Source organism: Panthera onca, chromosome A2 (genome assembly GCF_046562875.1).
Source record: "Panthera onca isolate mPanOnc1 chromosome A2, mPanOnc1 haplotype 2, whole genome shotgun sequence".
NCBI lineage: Eukaryota > Metazoa > Chordata > Mammalia > Carnivora > Felidae > Panthera > Panthera onca.
Genome location: NC_138340.1, coordinates 76512745 through 76530523, shown reverse-complemented (window position 1 = coordinate 76530523; position 17779 = coordinate 76512745). Strand labels below are relative to the sequence as shown.

The following is a 17779-nucleotide window of genomic DNA, read 5'->3' as shown; positions in this document are numbered from 1 at the left end:
GGGTTAAGCCGTTTTTCATCTACAAATATGAAAGAATTATTAAAATGGAAATGTTTCGTGGAAATACCACCTCAGTCATTTGGCATGTGTCGAACTGAGCACCCTTTCCAATAGTGACCGTGGGACAAACAAAGCCACCACCAGGAACACAGCAAGAACAGAAAGAGAAACAAACAATGCAGCTCTTTCCCCTTACGCTGGGCTCAAATTTGTCTGCTTAGTAATAATGACATATTGTCTCATGTTATTGCTTCAAAAAAATGTTTCCAGTGACCCTTGGGAATGCTATGTACTGTTTTCCTTCAGCTTTGCCCTTGGCAAAATTTTCTTTGTTCAGATCGCTCTCTGAGAAAGTCATTTCAGTCTGAATTGTGTACATTCTAGGTCTTTCGGTTAATAAGAGTTTTTGACCTTTTGGTTTCTACAGCCAGTTCTTCTCTTGGACATGATTGATGGCATTAATTCTTCTCGCACGTGGTCTGGGGGAAACCACTCCCCCTTCCTCAAACAAGCATCCTAATTCCGGGGACAACCTGGGATGACCGCCTTTCGCTGCTGCCCACCCAGGTCTCTGAGCTCCAGAGAGGAAGCTCATCTAAGGCAGAGATGTCTGCACGAAGATTGTGTTTGTGAACAACGGGGCAAAGGCTCAGTGAAATTTAAACAAGACAACGAAAGGCAATGACTCTTGGCATGTTTGCTTGTCATTCTCCGGGCCTCTCTCCTCATTCTGGGGTCTCTGTCCTCATGCGGCCACCCCAGCACTACTCACCTACCCGCTTTCTTCATCTTTAATGGACTTTCACTAAAGTGTCCTAAAATACTGATGCCAGGTGAACTTTCTCAAAACAATGGTTGGGCAGACGTCACGTCTCATTCAAGAACGTGACAGGTTCATAAGTGAACAGAATTCAAACTCAGCACAGTATATTCACAATCACGCATTTCAGACTTAGTGTATTTACAACAGAACTCTATCTTCTTCTCGAAAGCAGCCTTTCTGCCTTTTCCATTCCGCCTGATAGCACCGCCATCCACCCCATCTCTCAAGCCAGAGGTCAGGTCTGGCTCTTTGTCATTTCTCGTTCCTAACTGGCATACAGGTCCATTCAATACACTGTGAGGTGTCTTCTCCGCTGGGATCCTGTGTCAGGCTCCCCCAGCTCACCAGCTCTCGCCTCCTGTGCGTTTCCAGCTTCTAGTTTCACCCATCTGTGCTACATACAGTCACCAGGGTATCTGTTCTATACTCAGATCTGATCATGTGACTCCCTTACTCACGATCCTCACATAAGATCCCACGAGCTATCCCAAACTCCTGGTCCAGACAATACTCTCCATCGTGCCTTCACACTACCTCTGACGTCGTCACTTTGGGTCACACCAGTGCACTTGAAGTGAGTGCATCAACCGCAAGGCTTCTAGAGGTATCTACTGTGCCTCTTCCCACAGCGGGGATGTTCTTCTCCACGTCTGCCTCAAGATGCCAGCTCATCTTCAGTGTTCTTGCTCAAGGATTTGCCTGCAAAGCTATCTCGTTTGCCTCTGTATCAACATTACACCTTTATATGTATATAGACACAGACATAAATATATACACATATATGTAATTTTTACTCTTTTGGGGCTAATTACACCACACTGCAATTCATGTATAGTTTGCTTGTGACCCTTTGATCATATCTGAAATACAGCAGCTCATGAAAGAATGAATGAAAGAATGAACAAACGTTTATTCATTCATTAAAGAAAGAAGGAAGGAACAAACACCTCTCCAAAGTCACTTTCAGCCGCTCCTTTCTTAGGTCTATTTTCTGCTTTAAAGTGGTTTACCATGGGGTGCCTGGATGGCTCAGTCGGTTAAGCGTCCAACTTCAGCTCAGGTCATGATCTCGTGGTTCGTGGGTTCGAGCCCTGTGTCGGGCTCTGTGCTGACAGCTCAGAGCCTGGAGCCTGCTTCGGATTCTGTGTGTGTGTGTCTCTCTCTCTAGGCCCCTCCCTGGTTTACACTCTGTCTCTCTCTCCCTCTCAAAAATAAATAAACATTAAAAAAATTTTTTAATAGAAAATAAAAAAATAAAGTGGTTATTTTCCTTTTGCCATGTAAATACTACATGGCAATCTCTCCCTCCTCTGCTCAAGACTTGGCTGTTTCCTCCACTCAACTTAATTTTTCTGGACTAGTTTTAGAACCATTCTTCCTTCAATGATCAGTTCAAGTTCAAATCAGGCATGATTTGAATCTTTGTCAATCTCCATCTAGTGATTGGTCACCACTCCTTCGAATTCCCAGAGCGCTTTCAGTCTGTACGTTGAACAGTCAATAATGCTACTCTGTGCTTTCTTTTTATGTGTATTCCTACCACATACATGTGCATGTGAACAGTCTATTTATTTGTATATAACTAAAGGGTATGAGTCACTGAGGGCATGAGCCGTATTTTATAATGCAGGCTGCATTATCAGAACTTCTCATGGTTCCCTACATAGAAAAAGCAACCAATAATGTTTATTAATGAAGATGATCACCAGACCTACTATATGTAAGTCTCATAAGTAGTATTTTATTTGTATTAATGAAGCCTAAATAACTACAGAATAAACTTTGATTTATTCTCAATCAAGTGGTGAGATTCTAGGTTCAGATATCGGCAATGGCCCCATAGGTCATTCAGTGTTACTGAACATTCTACTAGTGAAGAACTGTGTTTGACTCTCAGCTGAGGAGAAGGTGTTTTATAAAAGAAAGTCGTCTAGTTGCTCACCAAACAAAGATCTTTCCAGGCCCTTCCCATGTTCACTCCAGCACTTACTGGATCAAGGCAGCTATATTTCAGTAATAAAAATAATTTAGACAAATCAGTCTATTATAACGTAGATATTTGAAATCTACTTTCTCACTGAACTTGTGTATTGTTCGACAGAAAAAAAAAATCCTAGTGTTCAAAGGTTTGTTTTCAGGAAAATGAAAATGCCTATTGATTTCCCATAAAGTGGCTCTGGGTAACCAGAGACATAGAGAGAAAATCAAGGACAAAGTTTTCTTTAGGGATGATTTCTAGTTTTGGTCCATAACAGGTATTTCATTTTCGTTTAACAAATGTTTACAGAGCATGAACTGAGTACCCAGGATGGTGCACGAGGCTAAGACGTATTTATTTTTTTCCTTTCCTTCTATGGCATGAGCACTTTTAAGAGCCTTCAAAAATATGTACCAGATAATTTATTATTTTGCACAACAAATCAACTTGAAGACCTTTTTTTAAAAAAAAACTATTAAACCATATCTGTAGTTGGATTCTCTAAAACAGGGAAATGGTACTCAACAAAGAAATATTTTACAGGACACCTGGAACTTAGATGCATTTTCCAGGTCCTTTGAATAATTTAATTATGGTAGTTTTGTCTAGTTACATTCATTAAATTCTTTCTCGGTGTTTTTGGTTTTTTGTTTTTGTTTTGCTTTATTTTTTTCTTTTCCCCCAGGAACAAAGCCATTTAAGAAACTACCTTAACTACGTGTTTTCTGTGCTTAGTGACAACAAAATAAATACAAACTTGCAGAAACCACTTCCCATGATCTCCTCCATGTGGATTGTTCTCTGTTTTCCATTCTCTCCTTTCATAACCTGTTCCTATGGCCTCTCCTTCACCAGGCTAACAGCTTCTGTCAGCAAAGCTTTTATTCAGTACAGTATCAAAAGCTTTGCAGAAAAACGGATTAATCATGTTCCCTGCTTCTCTTTGTTTACCCCTTCAATTCTTGTGGAACTGAAGCACACTAAGAAAATGCATGTCTAATCACAAATGGGAAGCCCCTCTTAGTTATTTTGGTGCATTTCTCTTTGAAACGTATCATATAATTAAAGGCCCTCTGAAAATCAAATTGATGAGTTTGCCCAAATATGCCTTCCACATCATTATAAGGATTTAAACACATATTCTGTGTCCCTCGAGTTTCAAACGAGAAGCTTATGTATACCAATGCCGAGGGAGTGATTTGGTATTTTACTTCTTTATTTTCAACAGATATTCCTTGTGAGACAGACATAACTAAGCATTTTTAAAACATAGTAGATTGGGGGTTAGATGTCATTAGGCAAATAACACAAGTCACGTATTCTATGAACCGCCAAAGTAGACCTTAGAGTGGTCTTGTCATTACTAAGTCTAAATGGAATAAAGCATCTTCACTCAAGTCTTATTCCTGAAAATCTCAGAATGTCATCCTCCACCATTAATTTCATGCCAATAATTAAATGGGATAAATACTGGTGACTTCACCACTTGTCTATGTCATAGTTTCATATGGTAATTCTCTCATCCATAAGGCCCCACTTGCTCAGGAGGAACTCGTTCACTTGGCCTTTCCAAAGTTGAAAGTAGCTTTTCTCAATAGCACTGATGGTTTCCTCTATTAAGATTACCCATAGGGGCGCCTGGGTAGCTCACTCTGTTTAAGCATCTGATTTTGGCTCTGGTCATAATCCCATGATTTGTGAGTTTGAGCCCCACACTGGGCTCTCCACTCCCAGTGCAGAGTCCACTTCTGATCCTCTGTCTCATTCTCTCTCCGCCACTACCCTGTTCATGTGCGCTCTCTCTCTCTCCCTCTCTGTCAAAAGTAAATAAGCGTTAAAGAAAAATGCCTCCTAGCTGGAGCCCTCAAGCCACAGCGGGCAATACCACTGAACCATTTCTTCTACATTCAGACATTCTCGCATCATTTGAGAACATGGCTTTCTCATCATTTTTGCCATCTTGCTGAGAATTGTAGGGTTGATCGGAAAATTTTTAAAGTAGCAATAGAATTCTTATGTCTCAAATAAACAACCAAAAGATACTAATCAAATAAAAAATTTCACAGGCTCATCTGTTTCAAACCATTAGCCAGGCGGAACCCCAAAGAGATGAGCCCTTCTGGAAACGTCTACGGAAAAAATAAGTGGTTTGATGGAATCCATAATACAGCAAGGAAAGTCACAGCCCCGAAGGAAGCCGACTGGAAAGGGAATTACCCTCTCTGGGCTAATGGGAATCCCTGTCCCTGGGAAGAGCAGGTGTCCAACCGAGATGCCAAGTTCACCAAGTGTCCATCTGCATATATCTTCCTGCATTATTCAAGTGAAAACTGCCCTCTCTAAGTATTTTCAGCCTTTTCCCTTTACAAAAACGTTGAGAACGACAAAAATGAAAAAGCAGGGTGGGATCATCCACAGGACACGCGGATGGCACCAAGCCCTTGTTCAGCCGGAAGGGCATTCCTTCTATGAACTTCACAGTTTATATAAAATCTCTGGCTAGATTGTAGGGCAGAACGCTTTTGTGAGAGGCCAGTATTTCCGGAAGAAGTCTGCTAGATGTGTGGCTGTATTCGCAACGGCACTGGTGTGAAACGTACACACGCAAGACCCATGAGCACATGGCCCCATGCGAGTCACCCAGCCGCCGGCGAGGAGGCCCATCCCGCACACCTCAGGTGCAGTCTCGGCTTAGGACGTGCGGCAGGAACACATTAATCAGCACGTTCAAGGAATGCATTAATCAACGCCACCACGTCGGCTGGCCTGCCCTATTGTTTAACCGTGCATGCTAACGAACGCGAAGGCAGCAATATGAATGTGGATTTGCTCCGTGCCGCCAGAGACAAAACCCTTTTCACCACCATATCCCACTCGACTCTTTCAATAGCAATCATTCTCTCCTGTCTTCGTGCTAGTTTATGGACTTGCCGTCTGCAACAGTCAACCAGAAACAAAGACGCTTTACAGACCAGCTAAGTTAGACAAAAGCTGTAAGAAACGCCTTCTGCAGATATGAAAACTTGAAGCCTCGCAAGAGATTTTTTTTTCTCTGCCTCGCAAAACAGATGCTGTCGTGAAAAGGCAAAATAAAACAAACAAAGCCAAGCAAAGCAAAAAAAAAAATTAAAAATTAAAAAAAAATAGCCTAAGCATCTATTTGTGTATGCAGTCAGATGTGACAGCAACATACTGCATCACCAGCAGGGGCCTGGGCCTGGCTTCCTGCTCCACACTGGGCTTCATTTTCCTCCTGGGTAGTTCCCTAGATAACCGTCCTGTCAGGATTCGACTCCCTCCAAAAGCAGCCAGGGATGAAATGTCCAGATGCTGGAAGGAAGGGTCTGATAAAAGCACCCGCAGTTTAGACACACATTTCTACCTTTGTGTGCACAGTCTGTGGGCCCGAACACTCCAAGGCTTTCTGGTGTTATCCCACTCGGTTGGTGGTGGTCCAGAATGTTCAGTAAACATTAATTTTGGTCATGAGGTTGCTGGACATAAAGATCATAATTCTGAACGAACGAGGGATGCCCTTTTTTTTTTTTATTATTAAAAAAAGTCTTTTTGCAATGTTTATTTTTGAGAGAGAGCAAGAGAGAGAGAGAGAGGCAGAGTATGAGCAGGGAAGGGGCAGGGAGAGAGAGGGAGGCAAGCACAGAATGCAAAGCAGACTCCAGGCTCTGAATTGTCAGCAGAGAGCCCGATGCGGGGCTCGAACCCACGAACTGGGAGATCATGACCTGAGCCGAAGTCGGACACTCAGCCAACTGAGCCACCCAGGCGCCCTGAGGAATACCATTTCTAATTATCATTTTGAACAGGCTTCCTCTCAGGGGCAGAGCTATTGCAGCAGAGCGTGTGTTTGCTGGGAACAAGGGTCACAGGGCAATGACCCCCACCCTAGTGGGACAGTTCTAGGTTCTGGTCGTTTCAGTGAATGCCCAAGTTAAAGTCCCGTTGATCTGGCCTCACCTCACCACCTGCTCTACCTCTAAACGTTTAAAACGAAGTGTTTTAAACATTTAAAACTAAGCCACAAGTGCACCAGGGAGAACAAATCTGACCCAGTAAGTATCTGCAAAGAGCTATTTGCAAAGGTCACCGCACCAACCCTCTGGTGTATAAGCACTAAGTCGCTACACATTTCCTGTATGGGAGTGACTCAGGCAATTTTCTCCTTCCAGATCCCAAGCAGATCTTTCTGTCCACCAGAACACAGAGGGAAGCAGAGGGGAAGAACACAGGACATTTGCAGGGTTCCCACTACTGACAACGGGCATGATTGTCACAGCCATACAAACACGATGTGACCTTTCTCACCTCTCTCCCACCCTTGTCTGATCGCCCCCTCCCTCCACCTCCCACGAGAGAATACAGACATCCTTCTTCAGGTACCTTTCTGAGCCTTTGGAGACAGCCATCAGACTGAGCAGCCAGGGTAGTGGGAGGGGGTCTAGGGTGGGTTTCCAGAGACAAATGGTTGCATCCCCTGTGAATTACGAAGATCAGGATGCAAGGGGTAAAAGGAACGTAACCAATAAAGGCATCTCCATCACAGATGCCATAACAACTGGGAGATAAACATGGGGACATGTATTAGAATTCAGCCTCCCCACAGAAACTCTGCGGGTGAGATGTAATATGCTTTCCCCTGACCACAGGTCACAGGGAGTTACTCAGGCTCCGCATGGTAATGGCAAGTGCGGAGAATGCCGGGATGGAGAAACAGAATGTTCTCTCTCTCAGCTTCCAGGAAGGTGGCACTTCAGTGCGGAGCCAACATTCCATGCCCAAGGTGGCCGCGATCACAAGGCAGGGCCTGTCCACTTGTGCTAAGGTCTCAAGAGGGCCCTGGCCCTCAGCGTATGTCAGGGTGAAGAGGGAGGAAGGCAGCAAGGGCAAGAAAAGATCCTTCTGGTTTTCTAGCTGACCAAATTCCTAGTCAGCTCTAGCCGGTGTCAAACCATAAAGAGGTGACTATCCTTTGCTTAGACTGAGATCCCTGGCTTGGTTTTCGTCAGCCCCAGGCTTCCCCGGGGAGCTTTTCATTCATGTGCTTCATTCACAGTTGCCTGGTGTCCAGTAACAAGAGACAAAACTTCTGCGCTTTACAGTGACGCTGGAGGACAAACCTTGATAGATCTCGTTGTTGTTGTTGTTGTTTTTCAGTTATTTATTTATTTATTTAGAGTGCACAGCAGGGACAGGTAGAGAGAGAGGGAGAGAGAGAGAGAGAGAGAGAGAGAGAATCCCAAGCAGGCTCCGTGCCATCACCACAGAGCCCGATGCGGGGCTCGGACTCACGAGCCGTGAGATCATGACCTGAGCCCAAATCAAGTGTCAGACGCTTAACCGACTGAGCCGCCCAGGCACCCTTTGATAGATCTCTTTATTGTTAAACAGTATTAAAAACAGTGATCCCCTTGTGCTTTGTGACAAAATATTGATGCACATTCACAAATCAACTTAATTATAAGATAAAGTCTTTTTACTGTGATCCGTTCTACTATTATCTACTTAGAATATCAATACCCTTCTCCTAATGTATATACATAATTTTGTAAAAGTTAGTACGGTGAGGCCAAGGGGAAGAACAGCTTTTGAAACATCAACCTAATCCAATCGTTAATAACTACCATAGCCTGTCAGATTTTCCTTTTTATACAGCTCGCCAAATGGGAACGTGCCTTAAAGTGGAACAGGGCACGATTCTTCTTCAGAGTTATGATAGTTACAACCAGGACCACACTAACACAAATGCCAGCACGGAAAAGCAGTCCTACACAGTGATTTTGGGGGCATTTCCCCCTCTTTGCTCTGGTTCGCTTGTTAGAACTCCATCATTGGCTGTCCTGCATTAAAATTTTTTTTTAACATTTATTTATTTTTGAGAGAGAGAGAGAGAGAGAGAGAGAGAGAGAGAGAGAGAGAGGCAGAGCGTGAGCAGGGGAGGGGCAAAAAGATGGAGACACAGAATCCCAAGCAGGTTCCAGGCTCTGAGCTGTCCACACACAGCCTGACGTGGGTCTCGAACTCATGAACCGTTGAGATCATGACCTGAACTGAAGTTGGACACGGAATGGACTGAGCCACCCAGGCGCCCCAAGCTGTCCTGCATCTTAGCCCAAGGTTTTCAAACCAGGCAGAGGAAATGGAGAGTATTCTTTTCCTTGGAGAGAATTTACACATCAGTGTTAATGATGGAGGTGAACACGGTTTTTCTACATGACTGGATACCAATCAGTAAGGGTAGCACTTTCCGGAAAGAAGGATGTGGGTGTGGAAGTGTGGGTTCACAAACCACAGTGGTGGTCATTCACATCTCATGGATACCACGGCACAGCAGCGAACGTGGGAAAGACTACTGAACACTCAAGTAGCTACAAAAAACTTTCTTATTCCAATGTCAGAGGCTGAATTCTTGAATAGCCGGGGGACATTCTGAATACAAGAGTGCTTCAGAATTTGGGGAAGTTTCAGGGCGCCTTTGTTTCAGGGAGACGAGAGGAAGAAATGGGGAAGACACTCCGTATTTAGTTTCAACCGGATTAAATTCTTCACAAAGATAAAATGAGATATTTCTGTGGCTCCTGACCACTAAAAGTTCACTTCAGTCATTTAACAGAAGACTGGCCAAAAAGATCAATGAGAATGTACCCCGAAAGGTAGAATTCGACCTTGTCGCTTGTTCCTCTCAAAGACTTTAAGTGAAACAGCCCTCACACAATGAATGAAGAGAACACAGTGCATCTAGCCAGGAAAACTTCCCTAGAAACCACATGAGAGTGCCCTTGAAAGTCGGAGAACCCCCTTTAGGGAACTCTACCACGGCCCCCCTCAAGGGCACCACACACTCCTTTTCAGTGGTCCCTTCGCTTGCCTGGTCTTCATGCATTTTCCCTTTTACTAGAAACCACCATTTACAAATAAGCTCCCGGTCTTGCTGTCTTTCTATCTCCCCTAGGTACGCACAGTTTAAAACCTACAGAACTTGCCGTAATTTACCAGTGACACTAGTGATTTCTTGTAGGCTACGTTCCTTAACGGCGTTACTAATGATTTCTAATTCCTAACAACTGTGATTTGGCATATCCAGACTTCCATGTCCCTGTCAGCATGGAAGGGTCTTACTTTTCCATTGTTTTACCTTGTAGGTGTTATTTTACAGACACTTGTTGGAGGACGTGTGTATAGGTGTATCAAAACTTTATAAAGTAAGTCATTTTACATTAACGAAGGGAGGTTTCTATTCAGAGAGCCATTGATAGAAAACTAGGCTCTTTTGGTATTGGTCATAGGTGTCCAACTCAGCACTTTTGCTAGTGTTTACTAATTTTCACTTTTCAAGAACTCTTCAAGCCGAACAAAATATATACTACTTGATCTACAAAGCAACGTTCTTAGTTTCCAGGCTACTGATTTGGGGATTTCTGGCGGTGTTTTGAAACACCATAGTAATTAGTTATATGAAGTCAGTTTTAATACAACACAATGGAAGCAAATTCAACTGAGGCATGAGTCATTTCCTCTTCGACAGAAAACGGCATCTGAATGGATCAATTTAGGCATTTCTCAAGGACAAGAGACAACATGCTTGCAAGATTTTCCTACCTCAAAATCTTGCAGACAATCTTCTTTTCATAATTAAAGTCCGTGAGAGTCTCTTTATTTATTAAATGAAACCTATGAGGCAGAGGACTAAGTGTCTGAACAATCACGCTCTCATAAATTCCTTATGAGACAGAGTTCTCAGAACTATGTTCCAGATCTCCAAGTAAGATACCCTTCATCAAATTCAATACTGTAACAGATGGCTTTTCAGAAGGCATCACAGGCCGGGAAGAGACAGTTCTAGAGCTGGTAATTCTGACCGAAATGGGAAAGTGGTGGGCAACGGGGGTGGCAAATTGATTTACAAAGCAGAAAGCACATATCAAAGTAATATTCAAAGTTTCCAAACAGACTTTTGTATTATATGGACTTCATTGTGAGACAACAAAAAATTCATGTGCGGATAAGTATATTCTCAGGAGAGTTTTCTGATACATGATTGAATAAGAAGGAAAACTCTTTTCTTGTAAATGATTCCTTAGCCTTTTAAATCTTTAATTCCTTCAGAAACATATTGCTTACTAGCAATGTGTTCACTCTGGTGTCTATTTGCTAAACTTTATGATGCATGATTTAGTAAAACAAAAGTCTCATTACTATGGAAGGACACGAAGGGCTGGTTTTCTCCCCCGTATATTTGATCCAGCCTCTTGGATAAGCAGTATGACTCATGTTTTCGCATCTATATTCCTACCTCCATCTTTCATCATACGCTTCGGATTGAAGAGTATTAATTATGGCAATAATATTACATAATCAGATCATTTTATGGTATAACTCCCTTTATACTAACTTAAACCTTTCCAGAAGACAAACCCCTACCTTTGAAGAAGGTCTTCCTGTCTGAAGAAGTTGTTCTTTTAATTCTTTAAACCAAATGTCTTCTTAGGGTAGCCCTGTGGGTCGAAGAGTGGGGGAAATGTTAACAAGACAGTCATCGTCAATCACAGCAGATTGTCAATACATTAACTCCAACTGACTCCCTGATGGGAAACACAATTACCGGGGGAGCCCTGTAAGGAAAGACAAATTATGAATAGATTTGCCAAAACACATCTCTGCTGGTTTCAATCAAAAGTGACAGCAGAGAGGTGACTAAAAATAGTTCTGGTGGCCATCCCCTTAATGCAACCCAGCCGAAAGCGACATGCTTCTTCCCTCTTTCCAGTTCAGAAAATGGAAAATTTTGTTTTGTTTTGTTTTGTATGCACTTATACAGTGAGGCTAAAATACTTCCTTGCTGCGGGCTCCCTTATTATTGTTGCTATTCTTAAAATTTTTCATTTAGGGGGTGGTGCCTGGGTGGCTCAGTCGATTAAGTGGCCAACCCTTGATCTCGGCTCAGGTCATGATCTCACGTTTCAGGAGTTCAAACCCTGCATTGGGCTCTGCACTGACAGTGTGGAGCCTGCTTGGGATTCTCTCTCTCTCTCTCTCTCTCTCTCTCTCTCTCTCTCTGTGACTCCCCCACTTTGGCTTTCTCTCTCTCTCTCTCTCTCAAAATAAACAAATAAACTTCAAAAAAAATTTTTTTCACGTAGGAGAGTAGGAATTCTTTTGACTTTGTTTGGAAGGCCCCCCAAGTTCTCAATGAAGGTCATAAAGGGATGGTGGGGGCAGCCAAGGGGGAGGATCCCTATCGGGGCTATGACAAAGACTCAGCTATGGACAGCTCCAGAGCTCGACCAGCTCCAAACTCCCCGTGCTCCTCAGCCTGAATGCTCCCTTTGCAGATACTCCAGCTGAGAACTAGCCAGAAAAGGACAGCACGGACAGGGAAGACAATCGCAGCTGAGTCCATTAGGGCTCATTTTCTTAGACAACCAATTCAGTGACACCCAGGGCTTTCTAAGGGAGGATGTGTGGCTTTTTGGACTTTGGATTTTTGGAAACAGAAGTCATACTATCAGACCTCTGAAAAAACCTTTCAGAGAGGAGAAACAAGTGTCAATTCAGGAACTCCCGACTGCATTGAAATATGAAGGCAACTTGTGAAGTGCAAAGAGATCCCATTAATAAGATAAAAACATGTGCAATCATCTCAGACGTTCCTGTTTACGTGTGCGCCATACAACATTTTCTGTGTAAAATTGCAAAGACCTTTACCTCAGTGACAGGTAAAACCACTCTTCATAATTTTCATTGGATCTGATGCAATGACATTTTATTAGGACAAAAAAAATGTTGTTGAGGGGCACCTGGGTGGCTCTGTCGGTTAAGCGTCTGACTTTGGCTCAGGTTATGATCTCACAGTTTGTGGGTTCGAGCCCTGCATCGGGCTCTGTGCTGACAGCTCAGAGCCTGGAGCCTGCTTCGGATTCTGTGTCTCCTCTCTCTGCCCCTCCCCCACTTGCACTCTGCCTCTCTCTCTCTCTCTCTCTCTCAAAAATAAACATTTAAAAAAATATTTCTTAAATGTTGCTGAGGTAAATGATTCCTCCCTGGAATTAAAACCAATTTTAGGAAAGAAAAAAACAAAACAAAATAATTTTAGATTAATCAAGAATTTCTTCACTTCTATTTAGTTCCCACCTTTTTCTTTTTTAAGTAGTCTGTACGCCCAGCACAGAGCCCAATATGGGGCTCGAACTCACGACCCTAAGATCAAGACCCGAGCTGAGATCAAGAGTGGGATGCTCTACTGACTTAGCCACCCAAGTGCCCCTAGTTCCCGCATTTAAAAACCTCTTTTGAGGTGTGTAAGAAGGAGTTTGCAAGAATCTGAAGTTATGTCTACAGTAACAAGTTAATTCAACAAACATATGGAACATGTAATATATTCTGTCAATGCACTGGATAAAAGAGGATAAAAGAATATATATACAAGGATATGTGAGGATGTAAGAATATAAAATAATATAAACGAGGATAAAAGTATAACACATAAGTAAGTGCACCTTTACAGGTGAAACTTTATCAGGTTAGCATGTAGATCTGTCTCCTTCCTCCCCCTTCACCTCGCTGTCTCTCCATCTTTCCACCATTTCTCTCCCCCAGGGCAGTCTGGGTCTGCTTCTGGCTCTGCCCAGCACCATAGTGGACATGAGGGAAACCCCTCCCACTGAGGGATGTGGACCTTGGGTTAATGTCTGACCTCGGTTTGGGCCTTAGGGAATCAGACCTAAGGGAGTACTTTGCTTCCAGGTCATTTCAAGCCAACGTCACTCAGGGGAAAGGAGTCCGTCACCTCTTCTAGACCAGTGTAATGGAGTTCTGCCCTGGGACTCAAGACCAAAGCCTCAGCCAATATACGTCATTATTTGTCTTGTTTTGTCAATGTCTCCCCTGCAAGTATCTCCTTTGGGAACCACAAATGTACGCATTCCTGGGTTGCCGGCCAAAACGTATCACCATCTTTCACCCCCAAACAATCAGGGTAAGGCGAATTTGCAACTCAGAAGGGTAGCTCGTTCCTTCCTTCTTCAAGTCTCTTCTAACACGAATTTTTGCGTATGGCAAAGTCAACAAAAACTCAAAGGGTGCTTTAGTTCGCCGAACCAAGTCTCTTCGGGGAATCGTCACCCCAGCTACTTGGTTCCACTCCTTGCGTTTGAAGCATCTACACACGTTGCTGTGGAGCTACTGCTGAAAATCTCTATCACAGATGACTTCAGGCTACAGCTAACTACTGGGAAGTGGACCTATGAAAGACACATGTCAACAGAATTAATCTTGCCCAAATTTTACCTGGAAGAGAAAGAGACCTCACATTTTATGGGCTACTACTGTGTCCCAGGCCCTGTGTATATAGGTGACGCACCAATTCTGTAAGTGTCATCATCACCTTGACACAGAGGCACGAACTGAAGCACAGAGAGGGTGAGTAAATGACCCTACTCCCATGACTACATCCACTTCTGAGTCAATCCAAAACTTGTACTTCTTTTACCTCCCCGCAGAGCTTTTGAGAGAGGCCAGGATGAACCTGGAGACGGGGTGCTCCTGAGATTTATGGGGAGGAAAGCAGCAGAAGAAGCTGTTGGAAAGGGCGGTCAGGTTGATGGGAAACACTGAGGGAGCCAAGAATCATAGGGTTGGGGAGGCAGGAGGGAGGGCCACAGGGTTGAGACCTGCAGGAAGGTCTCATGTAAATGGCATGTAAATGGGGGGCATGTAAATGGGGCGACTCCATTTACATGGAGTCAGCAGGAAGCGCCCACACCACAGACGGTGCCAGCGTCTCCCGTGGCCAGCAGTCTCCGACGGGCAGCGACATCTACTGCACTATCATTCCAATGCCACACACCCCCCCCCTCCCCCGCCAAGAATGCCCTTTATTAGCAATGTTTCACAAAAAGGGCAGGTCTGAAAATACCACTGGGTATGGTGTAGAAGAAGACATTTTTGAACACAGATTTTAAAGAGAAGTCCAAGGAATGGGGTGCTTTTGATAAACTTGAATTGCTTTTAGTATAATTCAATTCAGGGCAAAGTGTCCTGAAAAGAACACACACGTCTGTGGGTGTGGTTTCCCACAGACGTTGTGTGGGGAAAACTATTTCGTCTTTGCTTATGTGTATTGATATATATGTGTATTGATAGCGCGTGGCCTCATTTTTAACCTCCTTGTGACGACTGAAACCCCCGAGCCTCTGCAAAGACCACCAAAAGACTACGTATTAATTGTATTACCATGTCAGCAATTATGCCAAACATTTCTAGGGAATGAATTTTTGGTACATTCATTACTCTTGCTTTGACAACTGCATCAATGGGCTTTCATCACTCTGAAACACATCTAGGTTGACAGAATGGGGTAATACATCATTGCTAAAGGATTATTTTTCCAATAACAAAGTAACAACTCAATTTCCTTTAACCAAAATACAATCAACTTATCCTATTAAATAAAACCAGTCCTAAGTCAAAAGGTCAAGATGAGATCTGATGTAATTTAAAAGTAGCCTTCAGAAAAGATAAATAATATCTAGGTAAAAAATACAGAAACCCAAAGGACACGGTACACACAGTAAATCAATTACAATAAAAGGAATTCAATGGTGCATAAGTATAACATTAAAACATTCAATAATTCAAGAAAGTGCACATTTGCCTTGGCCACTCATGGAAAAATAATGCATTTCCTGATGGCTCCAAAGGAAATAGAACTATTGATCGGCACGGATGTTTTGCAGGAATTTTGTTTTTGTTTTTGTTTGTTTTGGTTTAAAATGAGAACCTATAACATTGCACATGCAGCTGAAAATCTGTTATTGCAAATGCTACGGGGTAAAAAGTAACAGCAAGCAAAAACAGTCAAAATCTCATTTGGTTTAGACTCTGGCATAACTGTGAGGACATTAAAAATGCTAATATTACTCTTTGGTTTCTGCAAGGTAGATTTCTAACTACTGGCTTTAATGGATGATACAGCAAAAGGCAGATTACATTAAAATGCCAGGCATTTGACCCTCAAGCCAATTCTGTTTTCCACTGTGATGATTTTATTTCCTGTTTACACTCTTAAAAAATCAATATGACAAAGCAATACTTTTTAGAACACTCAATTTGAAAACCTTACATGTAACAACGTATTTATCCACCTGCACTGTTACGTGTTTATGGAGCATGCAAAATTGTTTTGCGCTTTTACCATTATGAAATGATGATGATTCACAAACTTATTTTTAATATTTGGTCTTCACAAAACTTCAATAGTATCAAAATCATGGACTAACTCCCCCCACCAACTCTTCTTTTTCTCTCAACTTCCTGCCTTTGACATGATCCTTGGACTGAATTTGGGGTCCATTCATACTTATTAACTGGAGAGAAAAGGATAAACAAACAACCCTATTAAAACTGGCATTTATCTTTGGTTTCCCTGGGTATGCCTGCCATCCAGCAGCCTAATTCAGTTTGTCAGGGGCGAAAAGCCCAAATCATCTTGAAACCCAGTTCTCTGCACTTCAGCAGCCTCTGAAACAAAATACATTCCAAAAAGCAGAGTATGATCTGGAATGAAGCGGGTTCAACCAGATGGCACCAGAGAGCAGCCTCGGTGGCTGGGGTTCCAAGGATACAGGGTCCTACATTCCAGACCCAAGTTTAGCATCTAGTGCAGTTTACTCTTGCAAGACTAGTAAACCTGTTGGAACTTGGGGCCGCCTCTGTGATCTCTTAAACGTCAAGGTGGGGGCAGGGCAGGGATCCACTGTGATCAGGAACTTGGAGGTAAACCCGTGTGTCATGCTCTACCTTTCAGAGAAGTGAAACCACTCATCCCTTGATCAATCACATTATACAGATGGAAGACTGACCGCCCCGCCCCCAACCCCAGAAGCTTAACATTGTTTCAAGTAACATCACCATTCGCTACATTGTAGACCGGCGCGAACATCTGCCAGTGAGCAAATTACATTCATGTCTGGCATGCTGGATATATGCCATCTTGCTGTCGGTCAGGGCACTGGCAATCATGCTGTCACGTACACTGTTGCAGTATTTTAACCTACATGCATGGCACATTTCATGGTTTAACAGGAGCAACTACTATAAATAGAAACCTCCAATTCCAGTGTGCAGTAACGGCTCGCCTTCTACCAAAGAGCCATGCCCCCCTTTGCCATGCAGAGTGGCCATAGGGAAGAGGCCCCTGTCCAGGCTCTACCTTTCCAGCTCCCCTTGCCCCTAGGCGAGACAGTGAGATGTAAGGGAGTTAATATGTATCAATTCCTCGCCCACATGTTTAAGAAGCAAGTGTCTTTCCCATAAGTCATCTCTCTACTGCTGGCTGGATGTCAACGCCCAGTGTAACTTTGGAAGTCACATGGCATGGCCTGTGTCAACACAGGTCCCTGAAGAGGGACAAGTAGAGACCCTTCTATCCACACAAATGGTCTTACATTACCAGTACTGGACTGGTCCCAGAATGGGAAGGGAATTCTAACCCAGTGAAGTTTCTACAATGTGGGGGTTTGTTACAACAGTTAGCTTTGCCCTAGCTAATCGAGTCAGTGTGTTGTGAATATAACAGAAACGTTAAAGTTTTGTTTAAGTTTATTTGTTTATTTTTTGAGACAGAGAGAGAGAGTATGAGCAGAGGAGAGCCAGAGAGAGAGGTAGAGAGAGAGGATTCCAATCAGGCTCTGCACTCTCGGTACAGAGTCTGACGCGGGGCTTGAACCCATGAGCCGTGAGATCATGACCTGACCCGAAATCAAGAGTGGCATGATGGGGTGCTTGGGTGGCTCAGTCGGTTAAGCGTCTGACTTCAGCTCAGGTCATGATCTCACAGTTCATGGGTCTGAGCCCTGTGTTGTGCTCTGCTTCGGATTTTGTGTCTCCCTCTCTCTCTGCCCCTCCTCTGCTCACACTCTGTCTCTCTCTCTCTCTCTCTCTCTCGAAAATAAATAAACATTAAA

General features: G+C 43.3%; 1 protein-coding gene across 14 annotated transcripts in view; it reads right to left on the bottom strand.

Annotated features, from left to right (window-relative positions):
* The window catches only part of NRCAM (neuronal cell adhesion molecule), a 282635-nt gene that overhangs the window by 131356 nt on the left and 133500 nt on the right, over window positions 1–17779 (bottom strand). For all 14 annotated transcript variants that reach the window (XM_078442572.2, XM_078442563.2, XM_078442568.2 and 11 more), the window contains one exon: window positions 11238–11311. The gene's annotated coding sequence lies outside the window, so the exon portion shown is untranslated. The remainder of the gene's footprint in view (window positions 1–11237; window positions 11312–17779) is intronic.